Genomic DNA, 17,948 nt, shown 5'->3' on the forward strand with positions numbered 1-17,948 from the left:
TATTCCCCTCTATCCCGGGTATCTCCCTTTATTCTCTGTCCCCGCTCTATATTCCCCTCTATCCCGGCTATCTCCTTTTAGTCCCTGTCCACGTTCTATATTCCCCTCTATCCCGGGGATCTCCCTTTACTCTCTGTTCCCGTTCTATATTCCCCTCTATCCCGGGTACCTCCCTTTATTCTCTGTCCCCATTCTATATTCCCCTCTATCCCGGGTATCTCCCTTTACTCTCTGTCCCCGTTCTATATTCCCCTCTATCCCGGGTATCTCGCTTTATTCTCTGTCCCCGTTCTATATTCCCCTCTATCCCGGGTATCTCTCTTTACTCTCTGTCCCCATTCTTTATTCCCCTCTATCCCGTGTATCTCCCTTTAAACTCTGTCCCCGTTCTATATTCCCTTCTTTCCCAGGTATCTCCCTTTACTCTCTGTCCTCGTTCTATATTCCCCTCTATCCCGGGTATCTCCCTTTACTCTCTGTCCCCGTTCTATATTCCCCTCTATCCCGGGTATCTCCCTTTACTCACTGTCCGCATTCTATATTCCCCTCTATACCGGGTATCTCCCTTTACTCTCTGTCCCCGTTCTATATTCCCCTCAGTCCCGGGTATCTCCCTTTACTCTCTGTCCCAGTTCTATATTGCCCTCTATCCCGAGTATCTCCCTTTACTCTCTGTCCCCGTTCTATAATACCCTCTATCCCGGGTATCCCCCTTTACTCTCTGTCCCCGTTCTATATTCCCCTCTTTCCCGGGTATCTCCCTTTACTCTCTGTCCCCGTTCTATATTCCCCTCTATCCCGGGTATCCCCCTTTACTCTCTGTCCCCGTTCTATATCCCCCTCTATCCCGGGTATCTCCCTTTACTCTCTGTCCCCGTTCTATATTCCCCTCTATCCCGGGTATCTCCCTTTACACTCTGTCCCCTTTCTATTTTCCCCTCTATCCTGGGTATTGCCCTTTACTCTCTGTCCCCGTTCTATATTCCCCTCTATCCCGGTTATCACCCTTTACTCTCTGTCCCCGGTCTATAATCCCCTCTATCCCGGGTATCTCCCTTTACTTTCTGTCCCTGTTCTTTTCTCCCCTCTATTCCGGATATCTCTCATTACTCTCTGTCACCGTTCTATATTCCCCTCTATCCCGGGTATCACCCTTTACTCTCTGTACCCGTTCTATATTCCCCTCTATCCCGGGTATCACCTTTTACTCTCTGTACCCGTTCTATATGCCCCTCTATCCCGGATATCACCTTTTACTCTCTGTACCCATTCTATATCCCCCTCTATCCCAGGTATAACCCTTTACTCCCTGTCCCCGTTCTATATTCCCCACTGTTCCAAGTATCTCCCTTTAATCCCTGTCGCAGTTCTATATTCTCCTGAATCCCTGGTATCTCCCTTTACTCCCTATTTCTCTCTGTAGAGTTCTATTGCTCCCCTTTCCCTTTATCCACTCCCTATTCCATTGTTCTGAATGATGATCCCGTTCTCCCTGTAGTTTTCGTTCCAGCTCTCAAGCTTTATTCGCTTTTGTATATTTAATTATCGATCATCTGTTAATCTGTAATTTCCCCCCTCACGTTACCTTTTAAATCTGTACCATCCGTAGGCAACATCCCAATCACACTTCACTCTGTCAGAGCACTGAGTCTCAATACAGCCCGTGCTCCTCCAGGGCTGGTCTAGGACTGTGTGATTTTCACACAGGTCAGTGAGTGAAGAGTCTGCGACTGAGTGACAGAAAGATGTTTAAGGTTAATATAAAGTACAGTCAATGTTACACAGCGGCTTGTTACACCCGAAACACAAATAACCCCAGTCACACTCTCCGCTCTGGTAGAAAATCCCCCAAATAAAAGCTGGAAACTTGCCTCCTTCTCTAAACCAGGTTTCTATCTGTCTCCCAGCCCAGCCTCCCCTCTAACTGACTGCTCACAGACAGTACTCCCTATTTTAGATTAACACTGAGCTCTCATGTAACAGAAAGCAGCAATAACCTCAGCTTCACTTCGTCCAATAGAAAAGCTGCACATTTGAAGCTGGAATTTAACGAATCTGCAAACCAGGCTTCGTTCTGTAGCTCTAAGAGTTGTGCTCCATTTTACTTCTAATAATACAGAGACGGAGGATGTTCGGCTGACTCTCACATTCTCCCTCTGTCCTCACAGACTGATCTCTCTGTTCTGCATTAAATGTTACGTCCCAGCTTCAGAACGCCTTTGCCCGGGTAAGTTTCAGGCTGCAGTTCCCGCGGGCACCTCCAAGATTTGGGAAACTTCTCCTGTACCTGCAGGTTGAGCCTTTGAACAGAGTGCAGATGGTGAGGGACACTCGGTGGTCAGTGAGCGGTATCATGGGGTATCTCAGTCGCCAGGTGAACACTGAGTGCAGATGGTGAGGGAGACTCGATGATCAGTGAGAGATATCATGGGGTATCTTAGTCCGCAGTAGAATACTGATTGCATATGGTGAGGGACACTCGATGGTCAGTGAGAGATATCATGGGGTATCTCAGTCCACAGGTGAACACTGAGTGCAGATGGTGAGGGACACTCGATGGTCAATGAGAGATATCATGTGGTATCTCAGTCCCCAGGTGAACACAGAGCGCAGATGGTTAGGGACACTCGATGGTCAGTGAGATATATCATGGGGTATCTCAGTCCGCAGGAGAATATAGATTGCAGATGGTGAGGGACACTCGATGGTCAGTGAGAGATATCATGGGGTATCTCAGTCCCCAGGTGAACACTGAGTGCAGATGGTGAGGGACACTCGATGGTCAGTGCGAGATATCATGGGGTATCTCAGTCCCCAGGTGAACACTGAGTGCAGATGCTGAGGGACTCTCGATGATCAGTGAGAGATATCATGGGGTATCTCAGTCCCCAGGTGAACACTGAGTGCAGATGGTGAGGGACCTTCGATGGTCAGTGAGAGGTATCATGGGGTATCTCAGTCCCCTGGTGAAAACTGAGTGCAGATGTTTAGTGACACTCGATGGTCAGTGAGAGATATCATGGGGTATCTCAGACCCCAGGTGAACACTGAGTGCAGATTGTGAGGGAAAGTCGATGGACACTGAGAGATATCATGGGGTATCTCAGGCCCCAGGTGAACACTGAGTGCAGATTGTGAGGGACACTCGATGGTCAATGAGAGATATCATGGTGTATTTGCGCCCCCAGCTGAACACTGAGTGCAGATGGTGAGGGACTCTCGATGGTCAGTGAGAGATATCACGGGGTATCTCAGTCCCCAGGTGAACACTGAGTGCAGATGGTGAGGGACATTCGATGGTCAGTGAGAGATATCATGAGGTATCTCAGTCCCCAGGTGAACACTGAGTGCAGATGGTGAGGGACACTCGATGGTCAGTGAGAGATATCATGAGGTATCTCAGTCCCCAGGTGAACACTGAGTGCAGATGGTGAGGGACACTCGATGGTCAGTGAGAGATATCATGGGGTAGCTCAGTCCCCAGGTGAACACAGAGTGCTGATGGTGAGGGACTCTCGAAGGTCAGTGAGAGATATCATGGGGTATCTCAGTCCCCAGGTGAACACTGATTGCAGATGGTGAGGGACTCTCGATGGTCAGTGAGAGATATCATGGGGTATCTCAGTCCCCAGGTGAACACTGAGTGCAGATGGTGAGGGATACTCGATGGTCAGTGAGAGATATCATGGGGTATCTCAGTCCCCAGGTGAACACTGAGTGCAGATGCTGAGGGACTCTCGATGATCAGTGAGAGGTATCATGGGGTATCTCAGTCCCCTGATGAAAACTGAGTGCAGATGGTGAGGGACACTCGATGGTCAGTGAGAGATATCATGGGGTATCTCAGGCCCCAGGTGAACACTGAGTGCAGATGGTGAGGGACACTCGATGGTCAGTGAGAAATATCTCGGGGTATCTCAGTCCCCATGTGAAAACTGAGTGCAGATTGTGAGGGACACTCGATGGTCAATGAGAGATATCATGGTGTATCTGCGTCCCCAGCTGAACACTGAGTGCAGATGTGAGGGACTCTCGATGGTCAGTGAGAGATATCACGGGGTATCTCAGTCCCCAGGTGAACACTGAGTGCAGATGGTGAGGGACATTCGATGGTCAGTGAGAGATATCATGAGGTATCTCAGTCCCCAGGTGAACACTGAGTGCAGATGGTGAGGGACACTCGATGGTCAGTGAGAGATATCATGAGGTATCTCAGTCCCCAGGTGAACACTGAGTGCAGATGGTGAGGGACACTCGATGGTCAGTGAGAGATATCATGGGGTATCTCAGTCCCCAGGTGAACACAGAGTGCTGATGGTGAGGGACTCTCGAAGGCCAGTGAGAGATATCATGGGGTATCTCAGTCCCCAGGTGAACACTGACTGTAGATGGTGAGGGACTCTCGATGGTCAGTGAGAGATATCATGGGGTATCTCAGTCCCCAGGTGAACACTGAGTGCAGATGGTGAGGGATACTCGATGGTCAGTGAGAGATATCATGGGGTATCGCAGTCCCCAGGTGAACACTGAGTGCAGATGGTGAGGGACACTCGATGGTCAGTGAGAGATATCATGGGGTATCTCAGTCCCCAGGTGAACACTGAGTGCAGATGGTGAGGGACTCTCGATGGTCAGTGAGAGATATCATGGGGTATCTCAGTCCCCAGGTGAACACTGAGTGCAGATAGTGAGGGACTCTCGATGGTCAGTGAGAGATATCATGGGTTATCTCTGTCCCCAGGTGAACACTGAGTGTAGATGGTGAGGGACTCTCGATGGTCAGTGAGAGATATCATGGGGTATCTCAGTCCCCAGGTGAACACTGAGTGCAGATGGTGAGGGACACTCGAAGGTCAGTGTGAGATATCATGGGGTATCTCAATCCCCAGGTGAACACTGAGTGCAGATGGTGAGGAACACTCGATGGTCAGTGAGAGATATCATGGGGTATCTCAGTCCCCAGGTGAACACTGAGTGCAGATGGTGAGGGACACTCGAAGATCAGTGAGAGATATCATGGGGTATCTCCGTCCCCAGGTGAACACTGAGTGCAGATGGTGAGGGACTCTCGATGGTCAGTGAGAGATATCATGGGGTATCTCAGTCCGCAGGAGAACACTGAGTGCTGATGGTGAGGGACACTCGATGATCAGTGAGAGATATCAGGGGTATCTCAATCCCCAGGTGAACACTGAGTGCAGATGGTGAGGGACACTCGATGATCAGTGAGAGATATCATGGGGTATCTCAGCTCCCAGGTGAACACTGAGTGCAGATGGTGAGGGACTCTCGATGGTCAGTGAGAGATATCATGGGGTATCTCAGTCCCCAGGTGAACACTGAGTGCAGATGGTGAGGGACTCTCGATGATCAGTGAGAGATATCATGGGGTATCTCAGTCCGCAGGAGAACACTGAGTGCAGATGGTGAGGGACACTCGATGATCAGTGAGACATCATGGGGTAGCTCAGTCCCCAGGTGAACACTGAGTGCAGATGGTGAGGGACTCTCGATGGTCAGTGAGAGATATCATGTGGTATCTCAGTCCCCAGGTGAACACTGAGTGCAGATGGTGAGGGACTCTCGATGATCAGTGAGAGATATCATGGGGTGTCTCAGTCCCAGGTGAACACTGAGTGCAGATGGTGAGGGACACTCGATGATCAGTGAGAGATATCATGGGGTATCTCAGCTCCCAGGTGAACACTGAGTGCAGATGGTGAGGGACACTCGATGGTCAGTGAGAGATATCATGTGATATCTCAGTCCCCAGGTGAACACTGAGTGCAGATGGTGAGGGACTCTCGATGATCAGTGAGAGATATCATGGGGTATCTCAGTCCGCAGGAGAACAGTGAGTGCAGATGGTGAGGGACACTCGATGATCAGTGAGAGATATCATGGGGTATCTCAGCTCCCAGGTGAACACTGAGTGCAGATGGTGAGGGACACTCGATGGTCAGTGAGAGATATCATGTGGTATCTCAGTCCCCAGGTGAACACTGAGTGCAGATGGTGAGGGAGTCTCGATGATCAGTGAGAGATATCATGGGGTATCTCAGTCCGCAGGAGAACACTGAGTGCGGATGGTGAGGGACACTCGATGATCAGTGAGAGATATCATGGGGTATCTCAGTCCCCAGATGAACACTGAGTGCAGATGGTGAGGGACTCTCGATGGTCAGTGAGAGATATCATGGGGTGTCTCAGTCCCCAGGTGAACACTGAGTGCAGATGGTGAGGGACACTCGATGATCAGTGAGAGATATCATGGGGTATCTCAGCTCCCAGGTGAACACTGAGTGCAGATGGTGAGGGACACTCGATGGTCAGTGAGAGATATCATGGGGTATCTCAGTCCCCAGGTGAACACTGAGTGCAGATGGCGAGGGACACTCGATGGTCAGTGAGGGATATCATGGGGTATCTGAGGCCCCAGGTGAACACGGAGTGGAGATGGTGAGGGACTCTCGATGGTCAGTGAGAGATATCATGGGGTATCTCAGTCCTGGTGTGAAATTTGATTCAGTATAACTTTCGATTGTAGGTTCTTCATTGAAAAGCTATATATATATTTGAATATATTTTGGATATATTAATACTGAATATATTATAATTTGGAAGCTGAATATCAAAGATATTTTAACTATATATTATACAAATTGTATGATATTTATTCTGGTTGAAATAGTGTCATAGCATCATGGAATAGTACAGCAGTGAAGCAGACCATTCGGCCCATCGAGTCTGCACCAGCTCTTTTAAGGACAATCCAGTTATTCCCACTCCCCCGCTCTTTCCCCATTACCCAGCATTTATTCTCCTGCAATTATTTATCCAATTCCCTTTTGAAGGCTACTATTGAATCTGTTTCCACCACCCTATCAGGCAGAGCTTTCCAAATTCTAACCACACGTTGTGTAAAAAAGCTTTATGTCATGTCCCCTCTGGTTATTTCCCTAGTAACCTTAAACCTATGCCTTCTTGTTATCGAACCTTCAGCCAGTGGAAACAGTTTGGCTTTATTTTAACTATATAAACCCTTCATGATTCTGAACACCTCTATCAAATCTCCTCTTAGCCTTCTCTGTTCTCAGCAGAACCATCCAGCGCTTCCAGTCTATTTAAATTAGTCAAAATTAAAGACAATTCGTGAAATTATCTGAGATAAACAAATAATTAAACATCTCTACTGGGCCCATGGTAACCAGCTGGGCTTTGCTGCTGTAATATAACTTGTCTTCAGCTGCCGACCATGAAGGGTTTGGGAGATTGGAACTGGGGAGTGTCTGAGCATGTTATGGTCAGTATTGGGGAATGGTCTGTGTTTACTGGAACTTTAATGGGCATAAAAACATAGGAATTAGGAACAGGAGTAGGCCATTCTGCCCCTCGAGCCTGCTCCTCAATAAGATCATGGCTGATCTTCTACCTTAACACCACCTTCCCGCCCTATCTCCATATCTCTTGTTTCCATTGCTGCCCAAATATCTATCAATCTCAGTCTTGAAAAAACTCATCGACTGTGGATCCACAATCCTCTGGTGTAGAGAATTCCAAAGATTTACAACCCTCAGAGTGAAGAGATTTCTCCTCATCACAGTCCTAAATGGTCGAGCCCTTAACCTGAGAATATGACCCCCAGCTTTATACTCTCCATCCAGGGTAAAGCAGCCTCTCATCATATAGCCTGTCAGGCCCTTTAAGAATGTCAATGAGAGCACCTCTCATTCTTCCAAACATTAGATAATATGGGCACATTCCACTTAATTTCTCCTCATTGGACAACACGTTCTTCACCGGAATCAATCTAGAGAACATATGTTACACCCCCTCAAAGGCAAGTATATCGTTCCTTAGATAAGGAGACCAAAACTGTGCGCAATACAGGTGTGGGCTCACCAAAGCCCTATATATTTGTTGCAAGACTTCCTTCCTCTTATACTCCAAACCGCTTGCAACAAAGGCTAACATCCCTTTCTAACTGCTTCCTGTACGTGCAGGTCAACTTTCATCAATTCATGTACAAAGGCCACCAAATCTCTCTGAATACCAACATTTATTAATCTCTCACCTTTAAAAAAAATGTGCTGTTTTTCTATTCTTCCTATCAAAGGGGATAATTTCACACTTACCCACAATCTACTCCATCTGCCACCTACTTGCTCAATCACTTAACCAGTCTATATCCCTTTGCAGCCTCCTTGCGTCCTCCTCACTGCTAACAATAAGTTGAGAGGGGATGGGAAGATTAAAATACGATTGGCAAAGAGTGAGCATGAGAGTGGAATGGCGGTTAACATATAAGGGAACTGAAATATCTTCTAGCAGGATGTAAAAATTAAGCGAGTGTAAGAGGCGGGGTGGTGTCTATTAGAGACAACGATGGTGATATATGCTTAGAGGCGCAGGGCAAGGCTAGAATACTCAATGAGTACTTTATATCGGTGTTCACTAAGGAGGTGGATGCTGACAGAATATCGGTAGAATTGGAAATGGTAGAAGCATTGGAAGGGGTAAAAAATGTTAGACAGGGTGTACTAGAAAGGCTGGCCATACTTAGAGTGGACGAGTCGCTTGGTCCAGATGGCTTGCATCCCAGGTTGCTAAGAGAATTGGGGGAAGATATGGTGGAAGGGCTTTGCATAATTTTCCAACCTTCCCTAGATGCGGGGCAGGTGCCCGAGGATTGAAATGTGGCAACGGTGACGCCATTGTTCAAGAAAAGGTGTAAGGATAATTTTAGTAATTAAGGCCAGTCAGTTTAACATCGTTGTTGTGTAAAGTTTTAGAAACAATAATCAAGGAAAAAGTTAACGGCACTTGGCAATGTTTAAGTGAATTAAGGAAAGCCAACACGGATTTGTAAAAAGCTGTTCCTGTTTGACTAATCTAATTTAATTTTATGAAATGTAACAGAGAGGTTTGATCAAGGGAATGAAATGAATGTTGTCTAAATGGATTTTCGGAAGGTGTTTGACTAAGCACCACATAGAAGGCTGGTTAACAAAATTGAGGCACATGGAATAGGTGGGTCAGTGCAACTTGTATTATAAGGAATTGGATTAAGGACAGAAAACTGTGAGTTGAGGAAAATGCCTGTTTTTCAGACTGGAGGATGGTAGGCAGTGCTGTTCCTCAAGAGTCAGTGCTGCGGCCACTGCTTTCTTTATATATATAAATGACCTGGATACTGGAATACACAGTAGAATATCTAAATTTGTCGATGACACTAAATTTGGGTGTGTGGCAAACAGTGATGATGACACCTATCAACGGCAACAGGCCATAGAAAGGCTAACAGAATGGGCAGACACGTGGCAGATGGAATTTAATACAGAGAAGTGTGAGGTGAAGCCTGTTGGCAGAAGGAACAGGGAGAGGCAATATACACTTAATGTCACAGTTTTAAACAGCCTGCAGGGACAGAGGGACCTGGGAGTTAAAGTGCTTAGGTCCCTGAAGGTAAGGACATATTGAGAGAGTGGTTAACAAAGCATATAGGATCTTGGGCTTCATAAATAGAGGTATTGAGTACAAAAGTAGAGACGTTATGCGGAAGCTTAATAAAGCACTGTTTAGGCCACAACTGGAATAATGCATCCAGTTCTGGTCACCACAATTTAGAAAGGATATGAAGGCCCTTGAGAAGATGCAGAGGCGATTTACCAGAATAGTTCCGGGGATGGGGGATCTTAGCTGCAAGGACAGGTTGGAGAAGCTGGAATTATTTTCATTAGAGCCAAGGAAGTTGACTGGTGAGTTGACAGAGGTGAACAAGATTATGATGGGTTTGGATAGGCTATACGGGGAAAGGCTGTTCCCACTAGTTGATGGTACAAGGACTAGGAGACACAGATTTAAGATTTAGAGTTTTAGAGTCATAGAGTTTTACAGCACAGAAAGAGGCCCTTCGGCCCATCGTGTCTGCACCGCCAAGAGGGGCAAGAGATACGAGGGGGATGTGAGGAAAAGCTTTTTTACGCAGTGAGTGGTGAGGACCAGGATCTCGCTGCCAACGGAATTGTTGGAAGCGGAGACAATCAAAGTTTTAAAGGGGAGACTGGATAGGCACTTGAGGGAAATAAACTTGCAGGGCTACAGGGATAGAGCGGGATAATGGGAATAACTTGTTTGCTCTACAGAGAGCCGGCACGGACTCGATGTGCTGAAAGGTCTCCTTCTGAGCCGTTATGACTCAATGAATTACTTTCCCACTTTGTATCATCAACAAACATGGATACATTCCACTCAGCCCCCACATCTAAGTCATTGATATAGATTGTAAATAGCTGAGGCCCAAGCATTGATCCTTGAGGCACTCCACTAGTTACATGCAGCCATCCCGAAATTGTTCCATTTATCCCTACTTCACCAGATAGATTGCTGGGAGGAGAGTAACACACTCCCGTGTAAAGATTCCACTAAGCCTTCGCCAAGCAGACGCTTGGAGATTCTTGACATTCAATTTAAATACAGAGACCATCGCAGTCCCTTTACTGTCACAATGTTATTGGGTGAGCAGCAGTCAGCTTCTGGGATATTGATATCTGATCAGTGGCCTCACAGTGTCCCTTGTCCTGGTTACACAACCACTCTTCCAGTAAGTCCCCAACTGCAGTACTGTCTTGAGTTCTGACCACCGCATCTCAGGGAGGATCTATTGGCCATCACTCCACCTCAACCCCCGAGTACCTGGCCTTCATTACTCCCACTCGAATACTTGAGGTTCATTCCTACACAGTCCCCCGCACTGACTTCCTGACTTTCTCTCCCCAACTCTGATTTCCTGACCATCTCACCCCCTGTAGTTCTTGACCTGCGTCCCCGCCCCGAGTTACTGATATTTACCCCCCCGAGTTGTTGACCTTTGCCTCCCAGAGTTCCTGACATTTGCACCCACGAGTTCCTGAACTTTTACCGCCCCCGAGTCCTTATCTTTGCCCCCCGACACCCTGATCTTTACCCACCCACCCACCGCCCCATGTTCCTGGTATTCGCCACCCTGAGATCCTGATCTTTGGATCCTGATTTCCTGACCTTACATTCCTGAGTTCCTGAACTTCCACCACCGCCCTGAGTTCCTGGCTTCCCCCCCCCCCAACGAGTTCCTGACCTTTCACCCCCAAGTGCCTGACCTTTCACTCCTCGCATTCCTGACCTTCACTCCCCCCGAGTATTTGACCTCTCCCCCGAGTTCCTTCCTTTTACACCTCCGGCTGTTCCTGACTTTCCCCAACGAGTTCCTCACCTTCTCTCCCCCCAGATTCCTGTACTTTCCCCCCCCGCGTGTGCCTGGCCTTTGCCCCTCGAGATCCTGAACTTTTCCCCCCACCATAATCCTGACCGTTGACCCCACCCCCGAGTTACTGACCTTTGCCACCCCCCCCGAGCTCCTGAACTTTGCCCCCCACTGCGTTCCTGAATGTTGCCCCCTCTCCTATTATCCTGAACATTGACCCTCCTAATTTCGGACCTTTGCCCCCACACCAAGTTTCTGAATTCTGACCCCTGAGTTCCTGACCTTTCCCGCTCGATTTCCAGAAATTTGCTCCCAGAGCTTCAGAAATTTGCACCCCCCCATTTCCTGACCTTTGCCCCCCACAGGTTAGTGACCTTTACCCCACCACCAAGTTCCACATATTTGCCCCCCAAGATTCTGACCGTTGCCCCCCAGTGTTTCTGACATTTCCCCCGAATTGTGACCTTTCACCCCCCGAGTTCCTGACATTTCCCCCGAATTCCTGACATTTTTCCCCCGAGTTCCTGACCTTTTTCCCCCGAGTTCCTGAACTTTGCGCCCCCGAGTTCCTGATATTTTCACCCCCCGAGTTCCTGACCTTTGTCCCCCCCCCATGTACCTGTGCAATAAGCAGCGTCCCACCCGAGTGTTGGCTTCAACTCATAAACGAAGTAACCGGTGCAGTTTTTGATCTTTATCTCCAGGGTCCCGTAGCGGCGATTTCCATCCTTGGTAAAACAAACTGTCCTCTCCACTTCTCCCTGTCCCACGGTGGGATGAGAACCTGAAATGTGGTTTATAAATATTGAATAATACAACCGACTGAACAGTGCTGGACAGTGAATGTAAATCTGAGATTATAAAGTCTGAAATTACCATTTAACCAGCCTGGGCAGTGTGTGGAGCAGCGATGCTTTGGAACCTCAGTCTCGGGAATCTCCCATCCACCAGAACTGGAACAACAATCACAGAGTCAGACCCTGAACTGATGGCTCTTATTAACTGACACAACGACTGGGAACTGACTGACTGGGAAAGGTCACACCGTCTTTTTGCCCTTGAAGTTAGGGGTCGGGGTTAAATAGCTGTTTAGGGCTAAAGCAGGAGCTTGGAGATTAGTAACTGTTAATACTCAGACCCGTTCTACATTCCACTCTATCCTGGGTATCTCCCTTTAATCTCCCTCTTTCTCTCTGCAAACTGCAGTTTTTCCCCTTCCCCTGTATAAACTCCATGCCCCATTGTACTGACTGATGTTCTCGGTCTCCCTGCAGTACACATTCTTACTCGCAAGCTTTGCTGTATTTTGTACATTTACTCCTCGGTTATCGACGAGTTTATCTGTAATTTCCCCTCATGTTACCTTTTAAATCTGTACCACCCTTGGGTGAGATGCTCATCTGACTTCCAATTCTGATGACCGGTGCACTGAGTCTCAATACAATCCGTGCTCCTCCAAGTGTCCTCCAGGACTGTGTGATGTTCACATGGGTCCGTGAGTGCAGAGTCTGCGAAGGAGTGAGAGAAAGATGTTTCATGTTAATATAAAGTACAGTTAATATTACACAGCGGCTTGTTCCCCAGAATCACCAATAACCCCTGCTAGAAAATCCACCAAATGGAGGCTGGAAACTTTCGTCCCTCTCTAAACCAGGTTCCCACCTGTCTCGAACCCCAGCCTCCCCTCTAACTCACTGCTCACAGACAGTCCTCCCTATTCTAGACTAACAGTTGGTGCTCAGGTAACAGAATGCAGCAACAATCTCAGCTTCACTTCGTCCAATAGACAAGCTGCAAATTTAAAGCTGGAATTTAGCGATTCTGTAAACCTGGCTTCGTTCTGTGTCCCTGCAGGTTGTGCTCCATTTTACTTTGATTAACACAGATTCTCGGGATGTCCGGCTCACTCTCACCCTTCCCCTCCCTCCTCACAGACTGATCTCTATGTTGAACATTCACTGTTATTTCCCAGCTACAGAATGCCGTAAGCCCGGGAAAGTTTAAGGCTGCAGTTCACGTGGGCACCTGCAACATTTGGGACCCTCGTCCTCCTCCTGCAGATTGAGCTGTTGAACAGAGTGCAGATGGTGAGGGACAGTTGATGGTCAGTGTGAGATCTCATGGGTATCTCAGACCTGGGGTGAAATTTGATTGAAAATAAATTTCTGTTGTTTGTTCTTCATTGATAAAACTAGAAAATTATATACTAGCTAGAGTGCCCGGCGGTGCCGAGGGTTTTTTGAGGGCAGGTTGTTATGAACAAAGTACAAATAATTTTTATATATATACATGAGTTTGTCTGTCTGTGTGGGAAGGAGAGAGAGAGGCAAAGAGAGAGGGGGAAGGAGAGAGAGAGAAAGGGGGAAGGAGAGAGAGAGGGGTGGAGGAGAGGGAGGAGGAGAGAGGGAGGGGGGAGGAGAGAGAGAGGGGGAAGAGATGGGGTGAAGAGAGGGGGGGAGAGAAGAGAGGGGGGAGGAGAGAGTGTTGGGGTGGGAGGAGAGGGGGGGTGGGAGGAGAGAGAGGGGGGGTGGGAGGAGAGAGAGGGGGGTGGGAGGAGAGAGACTGAGGGAGAGAGAGAGCGACTGAGGGGGGAGAGAGAGAGAGAGAGACGGGGAGAGGGAGAGATGGGGAGAGAGAGAGACTGGGGAGATAGAGAGAGACTGAGGGGGAGAGAGAGAGCGACTGAGGGGGGAGAGAGAGAGCGACTGAGTGGGAGAGAGAGAGACTGGGGAGAGAGAGAGACGGGGGAGAGAGAGTAGAGACATGGGGGGAGAGAGAGGAGAGAGACTGGGGAGAGAGAGAGAGAATGGGGAGATAGATAGAGAGAGAGAGAGACTGAGGGGCAGAGAGAGAGACGGGGGAAGGGAGAGAGAGACTGGGAAGAGAGAGAGAGACTGGGGAGAGAGAGAGAGAGAGAGAGAGCGAGAGAGAGACTTGGGGGGGAGAGGGAGAGACCGGGGTGGGGGGTGGGGGGGAGAGAGAGAGAGACTGATGGGAGAGAGATGGGGAGAGAGAGAGAGAATGTGAGACTTGGGGGGAGAGGCAGAGAGTGGATGGAGAGGGTGATAGTGGGGGAGAGAGAGAGAGAGACTGGGGGGAGAGGGAGAGAGTGGGGGAGAGAGAGAGAGACACTGGGGCGAGAGATAGTGGGGGAGAGAGAGACTGGAGGGGAGAGAGAGAGAGACTGGGGAGAGAGAGAATGGGGGAGAGAGAGAGAGAGACTGGGGGGAGAGAGAGAGAGACTGAGGGGGGCGAGAGAGAGACTGGGGAGAGAGAGAGAGATGGGAGAGGGAGAGAGGACAGAGACTGGGGAGAGAGGAGAGAGACCGGGGAGAGAGAGAGAGACTGGGGGAGAGAGACGGGGGAGAGAGAGACTGGGGGGGAGAGGGAGAGACTGGGGGAGAGGGAGAGAGACTGGGGAGATAGAGATAGAGAGAGGGACTGAGGGGAGAGAGAGAGAGCGACTCGGGGAGACAGAGACACTGAGGGAGAGAAAGAGAGATGGGAGAGAGAGAGAGAGAGAGAGTAGAGAGACTGGGGGGAGAGAGAGCAGAGAGGGACTGGGGGAGGGAGAGGAGAGAGACTGGGGAGAGAGAGAGAGAGAGACTGGGGGAGAGAGAGAGAGACTGGGGAGAGAGAGATGGAGGAGAGAGAGACGGGGAATGGAGAGAGAGACTGGGGAGAGACAGAGAGAGAGACTGGGAGACAGAGAGAGAGAGATAGAGAGACGGGGAGCGAGAGAAAGATGGGGGAGAGAGAGAGAGAGACTGGAGGAGGGAGAGACTGGAGGAGAGAGAGAGACTGGGAGAGAGAGACTGGAGGAGAGAGAGTCTGGAGGAGAGAGACAGGGAGACTGGGGGAGAGAGAGAGACTGGGAGATAGAGAGAGAGCGACAGGGGAGAGAGAGAGTAGAGAGATTGGGGGAGAGAGAAGAGAGAGACTGGGGAGAGAGAGAGAGAGAATGGGGAGATAGAGAGAGAGAGAGAGAGTGACTGAAGGGGTGAGAGAGAGTGAGAGACGGGGAGAGAGAGAGAGGGAGAGACTGGGGGAGAGAGAGGTGGACTGGGGAGATAGAGAGAGAGACAGACTGAGGGGGAGAGAGAGAGAGCGACTGAGGGGGAGAGAGAGAGACTGGGGGAGAGAGAGAGACGGGGGAGAGAGAGAGAGAGTAGAGAGACTGCGGGGAGAGAGAGGAGAGAGACTGGGGAGAGAGATAGAGAATGGGGAGAGAGAGAGAGAGATACTGAGGGGGAGAGAAAGAGATACTGGGGGAGAGAGACGGGGAGAGAGAGAGAGAGACTGGGGGAGAGAGAGAGAGAGATGGGGAAGGGAGAGAGAGAGACTGGGGGAGAGAGAGAGACTGGGGAGATAGAGAGAGAGGGAGAGAGAGCGAGAGAGAGACTGGGAGGGATGGAGAGACACCGGGGGGGTGGGGGGGAGGGAGAGAGAGAGACTGAGGGGAGAGAGAGAGAGATGGGGAGAGAGAGAGAGAGAGAGAGAGACTTGGGGGGAGAGGGAGAGAGTGGGGGAGAGAGAGAGAGAGACTGGGGGGAGAGGGAGAGCGTGGGGGAGAAAGAGAGAGAATGGGGGGAGAGAGAGAGACTGGGGAGAGAGAGAGAGACGGGGGAGGAGAGTAGAGAGGGAGGGAGAGCCAGAGAGAGACTGGGAGGGATAGAGAGAGACCGGGGTTGGGGGGGAGAGAGAGAGAGACTGAGGGGAGAGAGAGAGAGATGGGGAGAGACTTGGGGGGAGAGGGAGAGAGTGGAGGGAGAGAGTGGGGGAGAGAGAGAGAGGGACTGGGGGGTGAGGGAGAGAGTGGGGGAGAGAGAGAGAGAATGGGGGAGAGAGAGACTGGGAGAGAGAGAGAGAGAGAGAGACTGGGGGAGAGAGAGCGACTCAGGGGGAGAGAGAGAGACGGGGAGAGAGAGATACAGGAGAGGGAGAGAGAGAGTAGAGAGACTGGGGGGAGAGAGAGGAGAGAGACTGGGGAGAGAGAGAGAAACTGGGAGAGAGAGACTGGGGGAGAGAGAAAGAGAGAGATGGGGAAAGAGAGAGAGACTGATGAGAGAGAGATAGAGAGACGGAGACAGAGAGAGAGAGATAGAGAGACGGGGAGCGAGAGAGAGATTGTGGGGAGAGAGAGAGAGAGACTGGAGGAGGGAGAGACTGGAGGTGAGAGAGAGACGGAGAGAGAGAGAGACTGGGAGAGAGAGACTGGAGGAGGGAGGGTCTGGAGGACAGAGAGAGACTGGGAGACTGGGGGAGAGAGAGAGACTGGGAGAGAGAGAAACTGGGGGAGAGAGAGAGAGAGAGAGAGACACTGAGGGGGGAGAGAGGGAGAGACGGGGAGAGAGAGAAACTGGGGGAGAGAGAGAGAGAGAGAGAGAGACTGGGGGAAGCGATAGAGAGACTGGGAGACACAGAGAGAGACGGCATCCTAAGCGAGATGATTAAACACACGGACGATAAATTGAAATTGGCTGTACTGAAACTCTTCAACTTGGTTCTGAGTGTCGGTTACTTCCCTGATATCTGGAACAAAGGACTCAGAACGCTCATATACAAAAGTGGAGACAAAGTTGACCCAAATAACTATCGAGGCATCTGTGTAAACAGTAACCTGGGGAAGGTTTTCTGTAGTATCATAAACAAAAGACTTATAAACTTCCTTGAGGAGCACAATGTCTTGAGTAAAAGCCAAATTGGATTCCTACCAAACTATAGAACATCAGATCATATCTTCACCCTACAGACCCTAATTGACAAACATGTTCATCAGAACAAAAGCAAAATTTTTGCCTGCTTTATAGATTTCCAGAAGGCTTTCGATTCCATCTGGCACGACGGTCTGTTCTTGAAACTTATTGAAAGTGGTGTAGGGGGAAAAACATATGATGTAATTAAATCAATGTATACAAACAATACATGTGCAGTTAAAATTGGAGACAAACAAACAAAATACTTCCCACAGGGGCGTGGTGTGACGCAGGGCTCGCCATCTCACTGACACTCTTAAATATTTACATAACTGAATTGGCAAAACTACTTGAACAATCTACAGCACCGAGCCTCACCCTATTCGAATCCAAGGTTAAATTCCTCCTCTATGCAGATGACCTGGTTCTGCTGTCACCAACTAAGGAGTGTCTACAGCAGAACCTGGATCTGCTAGAGTCATTCTGTCAGACCTGGGCCCTGACAATAAACCCCCAAAAAACCAAAGTCCTTGTATTCCAGCAAAGATCCAGACATCAGGGACCAAGAATAAATTTCACACTAGGAACAACTAAAATTGAACAAACCACTAACTACACATACTTGGGCTTAAAAATCAGCTCTATGGGAAATTTTCATCCGGCTGTGAATGAACTGAAAGACAAAGCTAGAAGGGCTTTCTATGCCATTAAAAAATCAATTCAAATAGAAATCCCAATTAGCAAATGGCTCAAAAATTTTTAATCAGTAATTGAACCAATTGCCTCTATGGCAGTGAGGTGTGGGGACCACTAACACAACAAGAATTTGCAAAATGGGACAAACACCCAATTGAGATCCTACATGCAGAATTCTGTAAAAGTATCTACCGGACTCAAAGGAAGACCGTAAACAATGCATGCAGGGCTGAACTAGGCCAATATCCATTAATAATTACTATCCAAAAAAGAACCAACACATTTTGGAAACACCTAAAAATGAGCAACCCCCA

The 17,948-nt window shown here is 49.1% G+C and overlaps 1 long non-coding RNA gene and 1 pseudogene across 1 annotated transcript in view; both read right to left on the minus strand.

Annotated features, from left to right (window-relative positions):
- The window catches only part of LOC147091440 (pancreatic secretory granule membrane major glycoprotein GP2-like), a 52,021-nt pseudogene extending 41,677 nt beyond the window's left edge, over positions 1-10,344 (minus strand).
- A 1,772-nt stretch (positions 10,345-12,116) lies between these two features.
- Positions 12,117-17,948, minus strand: part of LOC147091441 (uncharacterized) — a 347,011-nt gene continuing 341,179 nt past the window's right edge. Inside the window, exons 2-3 of the long non-coding RNA XR_015075211.1 lie at positions 12,606-12,750; positions 12,117-12,195 (exon numbers count right to left, since the gene is read on the minus strand). This is a non-coding gene — a long non-coding RNA (uncharacterized LOC147091441). The remainder of the gene's footprint in view (positions 12,196-12,605; positions 12,751-17,948) is intronic.

The sequence above is a fragment of the Somniosus microcephalus genome, unplaced genomic scaffold (genome assembly GCF_052327205.1).
Source record: "Somniosus microcephalus isolate GS21.2 unplaced genomic scaffold, FLI_Smic_1.0 unresolved_chr3, whole genome shotgun sequence".
In the NCBI taxonomy this organism is placed as follows: Eukaryota; Metazoa; Chordata; class Chondrichthyes; order Squaliformes; family Somniosidae; genus Somniosus; species Somniosus microcephalus.